This window comes from Danio rerio, chromosome 10 (genome assembly GCF_049306965.1).
Source record: "Danio rerio strain Tuebingen ecotype United States chromosome 10, GRCz12tu, whole genome shotgun sequence".
In the NCBI taxonomy this organism is placed as follows: domain Eukaryota; kingdom Metazoa; phylum Chordata; class Actinopteri; order Cypriniformes; family Danionidae; genus Danio; species Danio rerio.
In genome coordinates this window covers 36,158,597-36,171,311 of record NC_133185.1, presented here as the reverse complement: position 1 = coordinate 36,171,311, position 12,715 = coordinate 36,158,597, and the positions used below count along the sequence as shown (strand labels likewise).

The 12,715-nt window shown below is 35.1% G+C and overlaps 1 protein-coding gene across 2 annotated transcripts in view; it reads left to right on the top strand.

Moving 5' to 3' along the window:
* pknox2 (pbx/knotted 1 homeobox 2) overlaps nt 1–12,715 on the top strand; it is a 218,893-nt gene that overhangs the window by 41,885 nt on the left and 164,293 nt on the right. Inside the window, exon 2 of one of the 2 annotated variants that reach the window (XM_009305360.5) lies at nt 3,058–3,129. The gene's annotated coding sequence lies outside the window, so the exon portion shown is untranslated. 2 annotated transcript variants of the gene reach the window in all.

Sequence of the window (12,715 nt, the reverse complement as noted above, 5' to 3'; positions counted from 1 at the left end):
CCATCAGTGCACTTTTTTCTGTTCCATGTCTGCTTAAACAAAAAGTAATTTGAAACATAATATCTAAACATTTACATTTTTTCTCACACAGAAAGTCTGAACTAAGAGTAAAGCAAATCTATTTAAATTAATCTAAAAAGATTTACATCTTTTTTTTTCTTCCGTATATGCCTTTTTGTTCATTCTTGTTTATTTGAATTATTCTATTACTCAAAATTGCAAAATATTAGCTTTCAATTGCAAGAGAAAGAGTCAAAATTCTGTAAACAAATACATAATTTATGAGACCATTGTGAGACAAACATGGAAAAGCCAGAAAATCTCTTTGTTCTACATTATTTCTAACGATTTAACTAGCAAAAGAGTTTATATCATAATTCAAAGTTTGTAGATTTTATCTTATAATACTATTTCTGAGTTTATTTTGTAATGTTGAGGGAATTCTTGAGAGAACAGCTCACAGATTTTTTTTGCTGAATTTTTTACTTTATTTACGTTGATTTTGGCCCATTCCCATTTCTATTTTTGTACCCCTTCCCCTTGGCCCTTGGAAAAGAGTGGGAAGTAGAAGGGCTTTAAAATGGACCCCTAAGACAGCACTACAACACTTGCACACATCATCATATGTCATCGCGATCTCTTGCTTCATATGAGATTGTTTTTATTTTATTTTAGAGTTTTTTTTTAATTTTTTTAAGCATAATGGTAAAACATGAACGCAGTTATGAATGTATTAAAACATTTGCTTGTTTGTTGTAAAAATTTGTAATAAAAATATAAATTAATGTTTAGCATGACTGCAAAAACAAAGGCAAACACATCCAGTGAACAATTGATTTTCTATTTATAACTTTAATTACAGAAAGTTTGAACTGATCTCTAAATGTTTTTAATTGACTATTCTTTTCTATGTACAACTTTATATATATATATATATATATATATATATATATATATATATATATATATATATATATATATATATATACATACACATATATATATACTTTATATATATATATATATATATATATATATATATATATACTTTATATATATACTTTATATATATATATATATATATATATATATATATATATATATATATATATATATATATATATATATATATATATATATATATATGCTTTATCTACTATATGCAAAATCTACTGCCTGAAAAGTAAATACATTAAACCAACATAAACCAAATCATTAAATACTAAAAAAGGCTACGCATCATCATGGAATTTCTGACCAATACAATAATCACTAACGTAAGATTTGGAAGCTGTAAGCATATATATTTGCCAATCATTCATTTATTTATTCAATTATTTTCTTTCCGGCTTAGTTCCTTTATTAATTCGGGGTCGCCACAGTGTAATGAACCGCCAACTTATCCAGCACGTTTTTACTCAGCGAATGCCCTTCTAGCCGCAAACCATCTCTGGGAAACATCCACACACACTCATTCACACTCATACACTACGGACAATTTAGCCTACCCAATTCACCTGAACCGCATGTCTTTGGACTGTGAGGAAAACCGGAGCACCCGGAGGAAACCCACGCAAACGCAGGGAGAACATGCAAACTCCACACAGAAACGCCAACTGACCCATCCGAGGCTCGAACCAGCAACTTTCTTGCTAAGGGCCGACAGCACTACCTACTGTGCCACTGCGTCGCCATTAGCCAATCAACATAAATATAAAAATTATTAATATTATTATTATTATAATTATCCTTAATTACAGAATAGATTAAACTGATCTCTAAACTTTATTAATCAACTACTCTTTTCTATGTCAAACTTTTATTTTATAAATAAAATCTATTTCCTGAAAAAAATACATTAAACCAACATAAACCAAAATCAAAATATCAATTAAAGAATATAAAAGTGGTTAGCAGCAAGCATCTGAAGTTCTTCAACCAGCAGAAATACATAATTTATTAGACTTAAATATATCGGCATGATTTTGTTGTCAGACGAATGAGGATCAGTTTTAAAATAACATTTATCTTCCCATATCAATATGGCCACTAATATATCCTCCATACCTTAAAAAAAATATAAGTAATCCTAAAATAGCACTGAATCAGACTTAAGAGAGCAGCCAAGCCACACAAGTCTCAGTAGGAATCAGGTCAGTGGGAGTCTGAGTGTGAAGTCTCCTCTGCTATATGTGGAAGCATTATTCAGTGGGAGAGCAGGAGGTCGTGTGGAGACGGCATTAGCTATTTCACAGAGCAGCTCTGTGTAGTAAAGAACCAGGTTTGCCCTAAAGTTCAGCTTTCTCTGGGTCCTCAAATGAGGAGTGTGAAGGGCAAACTCACAAATCTTCTGCAGTTTGGAGGGACCTATAAGTGTGCATTTTTTGTGTCTGGTTGTTTGTGGAGGGGCCCTGTGCTGTAGATGTGGTGGTCTGCTAATGCTTCCTCAGAGGCTGGAGAGAAACGGCATGATTAGGCCTCCAGCCCCCCGGAGGGAGCCGCTGTGCTCGCCGTGCTCTAATTCACTTTGACGTCAACAGGAAGGCAGATCAGGTCTCATGAGGGCTGAAGGGTGGTGGGCTGCTGACTGGATGCATGCGGAGGGCTTCCAGAGACTGTGGGAGGGGATTACAGCACCCTAAAATGTTTTCTTTGTAGTTCGGAAGAAACCCGAGAAAGGTTTCGCTTGAACCTGTACTGACAGACCGAGGCGTAGGGGGGCTAGACGCCATTGCCGCCCCTGCCTTTATCTTTGTTTGCCCACCTACCCGAGCTCACACACATACGTCCAACCTCCATTAAGCCAGAACAGCAGGGCACACACACATACATATACCTTCACACGCAATATCAAATTACTTTTCAAATTGTGGGGTCAGCAGGCCCACGGGTATCACGCGGCGTCAATAAAAAGATCCCTGTACTCAAAGCATGCAGCGCAGCTTAAATTTAAATCAACACTTCTGGCCATATGACAAGTTGTGTTGTGATGGCGCTGTGGTTAAATGATGGTGAACAGATCATTAGGTGTAACTGAAGGTTTCTCTTGTGTTGTAGACTGTGTGGAGGGCAGCGCGCCGGCGGACAGACTCCAACATCAGATGCGCTGATGCTGAGAACAAGCAAACTGTAAGTTCCTATATCAACAGTTCCTGTTTTTCTTCAGAAACACATGTGCTCTGTTCCAAACGCCAGTGAGCTCTGCCTTTATAGGCAATATTTCAAGATTAAAAAAACCTGGGTTATTTCAACCCAATTTTCTGTGTGATATGGACTTGGTTAATTTATGGACTTGACCAAATTTAACCATTTCAATTGCAAGAGAAGGAGTCAAATCCATCCATCCATCCATCCATCCATTCATCCATCCATCCATCCATCCATCCATCCATCCATCCATCCATCCATCCATCCATCCATCCATCCATCCATCCATTATCTATCTATCTATCTATCTATCTATCTATCTATCTATCTATCTATCTATCTATCTATCTATCTATCTATCTATCTATCTATCTATCTATCTATCTATCTATCTATCTATCTATCTATCTATCTATCTATCTGTTTGTCTGTCCGTCCGTCCATCCATCCATCCATATTTATTTTTATCCATCCATCCATACGTTTAATATTCCATCCATCCATCCATCCATTCATCTATCCATATTTAATTTCATCCATCCATCCATACCTTTAATATTCCATCCATCCATCCATCCATCCAGCCAGCTCATCTTCATGTTGTTCCAATTGCTTGAGGTTTTTCTTGTCATCTGAACATAAGATATTTATACACATATATTTAAATATACAGTGAAGATCACGAGACGTTCAAAGTTCAGAAAAGGAACTTAAACATAGTTCAAACATTCCATGTGGCTTCAGTGGGAATCATAGTAAATGCAAAATGTAATTTGTCGCGGAAGACAAGAATAAGTCAAACGACTTTGTTTTAACATGTTTTTCCAGGTTTAAAGGATTATAGTTAAACTACTGAAGTCATATGGAATCTTTTGACAATGCTTTTGGTGTCTTTTCCGAACTTTGAACATCTCAGAACCATTCCTGTCTATAGAGCAGGGGTGGCCAACCCTGTTGCTGGAGAGCCACCTTCCTGCAGATTTCAGTTGCTACCTATGTCAAACACACCTGAACCAATTAATTAGGACCTGAACACCACATGATAATTACAGGCAGGTGTGTTTGATTTGGGTTGCAACTAAAATCTGCAGGAATGTGGCTCTCCAGGAACAGGGTTGGCCAGCCCTGCTATAGAGGGTCAGAGATCTTTCAGATTTCATCTAAAATGTCTTAATTTGTGTTAACAAACTAAGGTCTCAAGGGTTGAAACAACATGAGGGTGAGTAATTAATAACATAATTAAAATGTGTGGGTGAACTAACATTTTAATATTTAAAAATGCTAAATACATATGTTTTAGAATAATTGGCAGTTTTATCAAATGTTTGTTTAGCTGTTTAATGCCTGTGCTTATTAGATGATTATATTATTAGCTTAGCTACAGATTTATGGTTAGCAAATAGCAGATAAATATAAACAAATGGTGAATAGGCACACAATATAAAGAATGTTATTTTGTGTGATACCACTTGTTTTGAAAAGAGATACAACCCTTGATTCACATTCTTAGTCCATCATTTCTGAGGTTCAGATTTGGTTAAGGTTGCTAGCAGCTGTCTGTGTAGGCAGCAGGCAGCGAGGCACCTCACTAGGTGTTGGAACAAAGCCTTGCTTGTCGCCAAACTATTTTCCTCCAGTTGATTTTTTTTTCCTTCCCCCAAATGCACCAAACAGCCTTTGTAGTCATGCTTTAAGTCTTTCATAATTATATTTTTTTGTTATAGTTTTTTTTAAAATCAATTTTAGCACATACAATCCTTTCACACTTTTGAGATGGCTGATAAATATGCAGTGTCACCTATGAAGTCTAAAATATGCAAACCTGTGATTTCCTTGCTCTGATATCGCTCGTCTGGATTCCTAGAGTTATTCCTTGCTGTTTTAGACAAAATTGGGCTTTCACATGAATTTTAAAATGATTTTTTTTGTCTGACACTCGCTGTTCGTCTGCAATCACCCCAGCTGGGTTGTTTAAGAATTTGCTTCCTCGCTTTAATAGCCCTTTCTGTTATGTCCTTATAGAGTGCGAATTTGTTGGAAAACACAATTTGTGTCTTTAATGGTTCGTGGGCTCAGGATGAAATTACATTGTGGATGAGTGAGAGAGGACGAGTTTGAAACGTGCGTGTGTGTGTGCCAATATGCAGAAGGGTTAACTCTTTGCGTTTCAGAGGGGGTAAAAGCCAGGCAAGTCGCTTTAATTGAGTGTGAAAACAGCTGGGTATCTAGAGCCATTTTCCCCCACAGCAGCATGGAAGTGACTATCTCAATATCCTCCCGACTCTAATCGCTCATAACCCCAAATTCCCCCTTTCTTTCTCTCCCTCTCGCTCTCGGAGCCCTGCCGAGGATTGTTTTACGCTTAATTTTGTTAAACCTAATGAGATTTCCCTAATTAAATCTCCTCCTGACTGGAAAGCTCTCTCTCTCCTGTCGAGTGAAGTGATTGTTTGTAGATCTTTTTAGACAAATAAACATTTTCAGAGTGAAAGCACAGCTCAAGAGAAATGGAAGGAGCCTCCAAAAGTCTTTTCATTTATGCAGTGCTTCCCTTAATGTCTTTTCAGCTCATTTTTTCTTCTTCTCAAATGATCAGTACTAGTTCCTCAGGTCTCATCTTACAGCTATGAAGACAAAGTGAATTAACTTATTGTGTGTAATGTCAATTCTAACAAGCAGCAGTGTTGCAGAGCTGCTGACATATACTGATGAACACAGTTCACTATTTTGTATCATAACAGAAGCTCTCATCATTTTTCATCTATCTATCTATCTATCTATCTATCTATCTATCTATGTATCTATGTATCTATCTATCTATCTATCTATCTATCTATCTATCTATCTATCTATCTATCTATCTATCTATCTATCTATCTATCTATCTATCTATCTATCTATCTATCTATCTATCTATCTATCTTATCTTTCTGTCTGTCTGTCTGTCTGTCTGTCTGTCTGTCTGTCTGTTTGTCCGTCTATACGTCGATCCATTCATTTGTACTATTCCATCCATCTGTCCATCCATCCATCCCTTTGTATTTAATTTTCGATCCATCCATCCATCCATCCATCAATCCATCAATCCATCAATCCATCCATCCATCCATCCATCCATCCATCCATCCATCCATCCATCCATCCATCCATCCATCCATCCATCCATCCATCCATCCATCCATCCATCCATCCATCCATCCATCCACCCATTGTTCTATCTATCTATCTATTTATCTATCTGTCTGTCTGTCTGTCTGTCTGTCTGTCTGTCTGTCTGTCTGTCTGTCCGTCCGTCCGTCCGTCCGTCCGTCCGTCCGTCCGTCCGTCCGTCCGTCCGTCCGTCCGTCCGTCCGTCCGTCCGTCCGTCCATCCATATTTAATTTCATCTATCCATCCATACATGTTTAATATTCCATCCATCCATCCATCCATCCTCCCATCCTTCCACTTATTTTTCTATCTCTCTATACATCTATCCATCCATCCATATTTAATATTTCATCCATCCATTCATACGTACATTATTAATATTTGATCGATCCATCCATCCATATTTAATATTCCATCCATCCATCCTTTTTGTCTTTCTGTTATTCAGTTATTCTATTGTTCTAGCTGTCTATTGTTCTGTCAATTTCTATCATTCTGTCTATTCTGTTTTACTATCATATCTATCATCTAGATAACTATCATATCTATCATTCTTCCTTCAGTCTATCTTGATTTATCTTTCATTGTCATTTTTTCTATTCTATTATTTCTTCTACCATTACTTTGTTCCATCATATATTTCTATATGACTAACTTGCCAACACTAAAATACCATAAACAACCGTTTGCAGCAATTCTAGACACAAATGAAAGCATCTTTCATAGTAGCAATATTGTCATTTATATAAGCCTGTATGAATATGTATGTATGTGCGTGTGTGTGTGCGCCAGGGTCTTGTTTTGTGTAGGAAAGTGCCGCTGGGTGTGTCTGCTCCATTGAACTCTCTGAATAAAAGGCCTTGAGAGTATTGTTGACTGCGGTCATTGAGCTGGTATTGTCGATGCCCCATGGGAGACTATTGTGGGACTCGACCTTCTGTTTCCCGTGCCGACTCCGGAAAAGCTAGTGCCAAGACGCCTTCACACACATCACAGACACACACCGTTTCCGACCAGACCCTATTCTTTGCCCCCTCCTGTGGACCGTCGGGCAAGCTGCCCAGTTCTTGTGAAAGGTGCCCTCTGATTTTACCCCGTCTGATCAGGTTTCTGCCACCAGTTGCCTAGTTTGATGTTGGTAAGTAGAGTGAGGAGTCAGGGGAGATGCCCTGGCATCTGGCACTAGCAGGCCAAACACAACACCTAAATCATTGTGCGGCTATTCATTATTCAAGGACTGACTTGAAAAAAGCGTCCTTTACATGGAATGTTGCTGCTGTTTGTTTGATGTAAAATGAGCTGTCATATATCCATTTGAAATCAAAACTGACCCATACACATTGCATCAGGGCATATTACACAAAAATATATATATACAAAAAAACATCTTATTTATGTATGTATGTATATATATACTTTTTTTTTTTCAGCAGTGATGGGAAAATCTGAAGATGATCCGTCATTTTGCAGATTATGCTGAAGGTGATCTATTGTAATTTGTAGCTAATTGTAATTCCCACTCTTATCCAGCTGATGGCGTTTGTCCTTGTTTTGTCTCCTCTTTGTCACCGCTGCGTACAGTTGCAAAAATGTCACAGCAGCTGAGTGCGAGAAATCTCGTCGTGATTTTGTCTCATGAAATTTTGTAACCCGAGATCTCATCACACCCCTAATATATATATATATATATATATATATATATACAGTATTTTCATGTTGTATTATATTAGGTAATATATTTACATTTTTATTTAGAGCATGATAATTTGTAAGCTAAATAGTCATTATATATTATTAATTATTAATACATTAACTTCTGTACAATTGGCGGCACAGTGGCTCATTGGTTAGCACTGTCGCCTCATAAGAAGGTCGCTGCTTCTAGACGTGGCTGAGCCAGTTGGCATTTCTGTGTGGAGCTTGCTTGTTCTCTCCATGTTCACATGGGTTTTTCGGATGCTCCGGTTTCCCCCACTGTTCAAAGACATGCGCTATAGGTAAATTAGGTAAACAAAATTAGCCGTAGTGTGTGAATGTGAGAGTGTATGGGTGTTTCCCAAGTCCTGGGTAGCCGTTGGAAGGCCATCCACTGCGTGAAACATATAAGGGACTAAGCTGAAGGAAAATAAATGAAATGAAATACTGTACATTAGGCGACATATTTATTAATAAATTACAAGTTGTCCTTTTGTAGTATGTTCATTCTGTTTATTACAGCACTGCATCAGAGATTAAATTTAAAAAAGCAATTATGTATTTTTCATTTTCATGAATATTACTTTTCTGTTGATTCCTGCACAACAGAACCTAGACGCTTATTTGATTTAATGATGTTTCATACAGTAGTATGTATACATATTTCTTCTTTTTTTCTTAAAGTATTGATTCATACCAGGTTAATATAAAAGAGCAAAATTATTTTCCATTTTACTTTTCTCCAATCTTTCTGCTGAAACAATCAAGGTTATGGCAAAATAATATTAATTAATATTTTTGTAGCTTAATATTTTAATTAAATCAAAGCACTGCCAACATTATTTAACCCAGATTATAGTTTCATATTACCTTGAAAATCTATTTTTGGCCATACATCATAAACATACCTTGAATTAAAAGCCTGCCACAGCTCAAATCAAATAAAACACTTGATGTCAACTGATAATGATGATAATAATAATAATAATAATAGTAATAGAGGCGTCACAGTGCCAGTGGTTGGCACTGTCACCTCACAATAAGAAGGTCGCTGGTTTGAGCCTTAGCTGGGTCAGGTGGCATTTTATCCCCATGTTAGCATGGGTTTCCTCCGGATGTTCCGGTTTTCCCCACAGTCCAAAGACATGCGCTATAGGTGAATTGAATAAACTATATTGTCTCTAATGTATGTGTGTGAATGAGTGTGTATGGGTGTTTCCCAGTACTGGGTTTTGGCTGGAAGGGCATCTGATGCGTAGAACTGTGCTGGATAAGTTTGCAATTCATTCTACTGTGGTGATTCTTGATGAATAAAGCGACTAAGATAAAGAAAAATAATTAAGCAATGAATAATAATAATAATAATAATAATAATAATAATAATAATAATAATAATAATAATAATAATAATGAAAGGGTCTCCATAGTCATGAAATCCTTTAAATGTAATGGAATTTTTTATTTGTAATTTCTATTAATATAAAAAGAATTTAATAAAAATGAATCAACAATTATAATAATCAATATAATTTTGTAAAAAAAAAAAAAAAGATTTAACTTTATTAGTGTAGTAAAATACCTAAGAAATGTTCAACTTCTAAGGTTCTGTCTAAAACATCACGTGGGGCAGTACTTTTTTTTTTTTTTCATGGACTTTTTATTCTTGAAAATAGCATTTTACATTTTACAACAACCCACACACCATATACCATCCTTTCTAGCCCCAACAAAACAATCTTCAAATAAAACAATCAACATCTGAAAATAATAAATAAATGAATAAATAAATAAATAAAATACAAATTTAAAAGAAAACAAAAAAACAATATATATATATATATATATATATATATATATATATATATATATATATATATATATATATATATATAATTAAATATATAATATTTAGTACACCCCCTTTTGAAAATGTATGTTTTTATCCATTTCTCAGTGATTATAGGCAATGTAAATTGATGCATTTAAACAAAACAGATTTACTAAACAGATTTATTTATTTAAAAATATTTTAGTCACTAAACATATTTAGAAATTGAAAGATAATACAATTAAATTCAAGCAAAATATTGCAATGTTTTTTTTTTTTTTTTTGCTTCTCTTGATTTTTCCTGTTATATAAATATCTATGTAATATTTTTCTATAACATATAAATTTGGGTGTAATAGTTTTTGAACCGGTATCGTAAGTTATTTTGTTAGATAAGCTCCAGATTTGGCCTCAGTATTGACTAATCTAATGTCAAATATAATATTGTATAGCTTCCTATTAAAAATATGAATTTAAAAGATAGATTTGCGAGGGGTGTACTTATATATGATGAGCACTGTATATACACGTTTCCCTTCACACTAATCCACATCTAAGTTTTTTAAAACATTAAAGAATGCAATTAAATGTTGCCATTTTTTCAAAAAGCTGCTCTCTCCTACCTTTGATATTGTATTTAACTTTTTCAAGTTTTAAAAAGAAGACCAAATCCTTGAGGCACAATGAAATAGAGGGGGGTTGTGGGGAGGTCCAAGACTACAGTTTCCTCCGGGTGCTCCGGTTTCCCCATTTCCTAGTGATGGTTTGCAACTGGAAGGGCATCCACTGTGTAAAACAGGTTCTGGATAAGCGGCGGGTCATTCCGCTGTGAAGACCTCTGATTAATAAAGAGACTGAGCCTAAAAGAAAATGAATGAATGAATGAATGAATAATCCAATAGTTTTGCAACATAGAACAAAATTCAAACATATGACCAAGGTTACATGAAAGTTTACATTTATCACACATATCTGAAGGGCAGTACTTTTTTACCTATATTCAGATTTGTTTATATATAATTAACTAATATATTAATCAATTAATATATCCTGGATCCTGCACAGTGGCACACTTTTTAAGAAGGTAAACATAGTCCATTTTAATTTCATCATAAGAGTGATTTTAAAAGTTGTTTTCTTGTAGCATCAGTTTTCATGGGCGTTAACCGTACAATGTCAGTGAGCAGTTGATTAGTTTGATTCCTCGTGCTCTTTCTATAACAATCTCAACCTCATCATCATCATCATCAACATCATCATCATCATCTCCAGCACCCCTGGCCTTCACCCTGAGTCTGTTCCTCATCAGCCTCGATTAGCATTATGTTGATTTAGCCTAGCAGCCCCCACCAACCCAACTGAGGCTTATTAGGTTGAATATTTTTTTTTTATTATTTATTCCCGTTTTCTTGGGGTCCCTGTCGGCATTTCCAATTACTCTCGCCGTTCGGCTGTAATTGCCTCCGTGCTAATGGCTGCCAGACAATTGTGCTAAATGAGGTGAAGGCGCGAGGCAGCGAGCTCGACTTCATTAAGAGCTAATGGGATTTTATTGGGGGGACTGAAGACCCAGCTCATCAAAAAGGAGAGATGGAAGGAAAACAAAACAGATGGAAGAGAAGAGGCTGAGAGAGTTTTATAGGCGTTTTCTTCAGTGTCTGCTTGTCTTAAGTTATGTCGGACAGGAATGTGCAGCCCTACTGTTTGAGAAACACACACACACACACACACACACATGCATGGGTCTGTCGCTCTCTCAGACACACAAACACATGCAAAGACGATGCTAAGCAAATATCCATGCATGACAGATACACTCATACACATTAAATTTCAACATGTATGGTTGGAAAGATGAAAGCATCGAAAAATGTGGTGAAGATTATTTGTATGTTAATCTGATTACATACAGCGGAGATCAAGATTAGAGAACAATTTATAAACACTTGATTTATTTATTTATTTATTTATTTATTTTTAGAAGTAATGTACCCTTATCGTTCAGAACTTGAAGGAATTTAGTTGGGTCTGTCTCATGCTAGCAGCGTTTTACTACATAAACAAGACACTTGAACATTTTGTGCAGAATACTGTGATCAAATTTCTGTATAGAAATCTGATGCAAGGGAATATATGTACAGTTGAAGTAAGAATTATTAGCCCTCTCAATTATTAGCCCACCTGAATTATTAGCCCCCCTGAATTATTAGCCCCCTGTTTATTTTTTTTCCCAAATTTCTGTTTAACAGAGATTTTTTTCAACACATTTCTAATCATAATAGTTTTAATAACTCATTTATAATAACTGATTTATTTTATCTTTGCCATGATGACAGTAAATAATATTTGACTAGATATTTTTCAAGACACTTCTAGCTTAAAGTGACATTTAAAGGCTTAACTAGGTTAATTAAGTTAACTAGGCAGGTTAGGGTAATTAGGCCAATTTTGGTTAATGATGGTTTGTTCTCTAGACTATTGGGAAAAATATAGCTTAAAGGGGCTAATCATTTTGATCTTAAAATATTTTTAAAAAAATTAAATAACGCTTTTATTTTAGCCAAAATAAAACAAATAAGACTTTCTCCAAAAGAAAAAAAAACATTATCAGACATACTGTGAAAGTTTCCTTGCTCTATTAAACATAATTTGTGAAATATTAAAAAAAAAAAAAAAAAAAATACAATTTAAAAAATTTAATTTTAATCTGATTACGTTACTAATTACCTTATGTAAAATTACTTTACTTTGAAATTACTTTTAAAACATAAAATATACCTATAAAAATACAAATTAACTACAGCTATTTCAGTAATTTAATATTTACTGAAAAACATTACAATGGGTTGATCACAGCAGCTTAACATAAAAGACTTAAAAACTTAAAATTGCAAA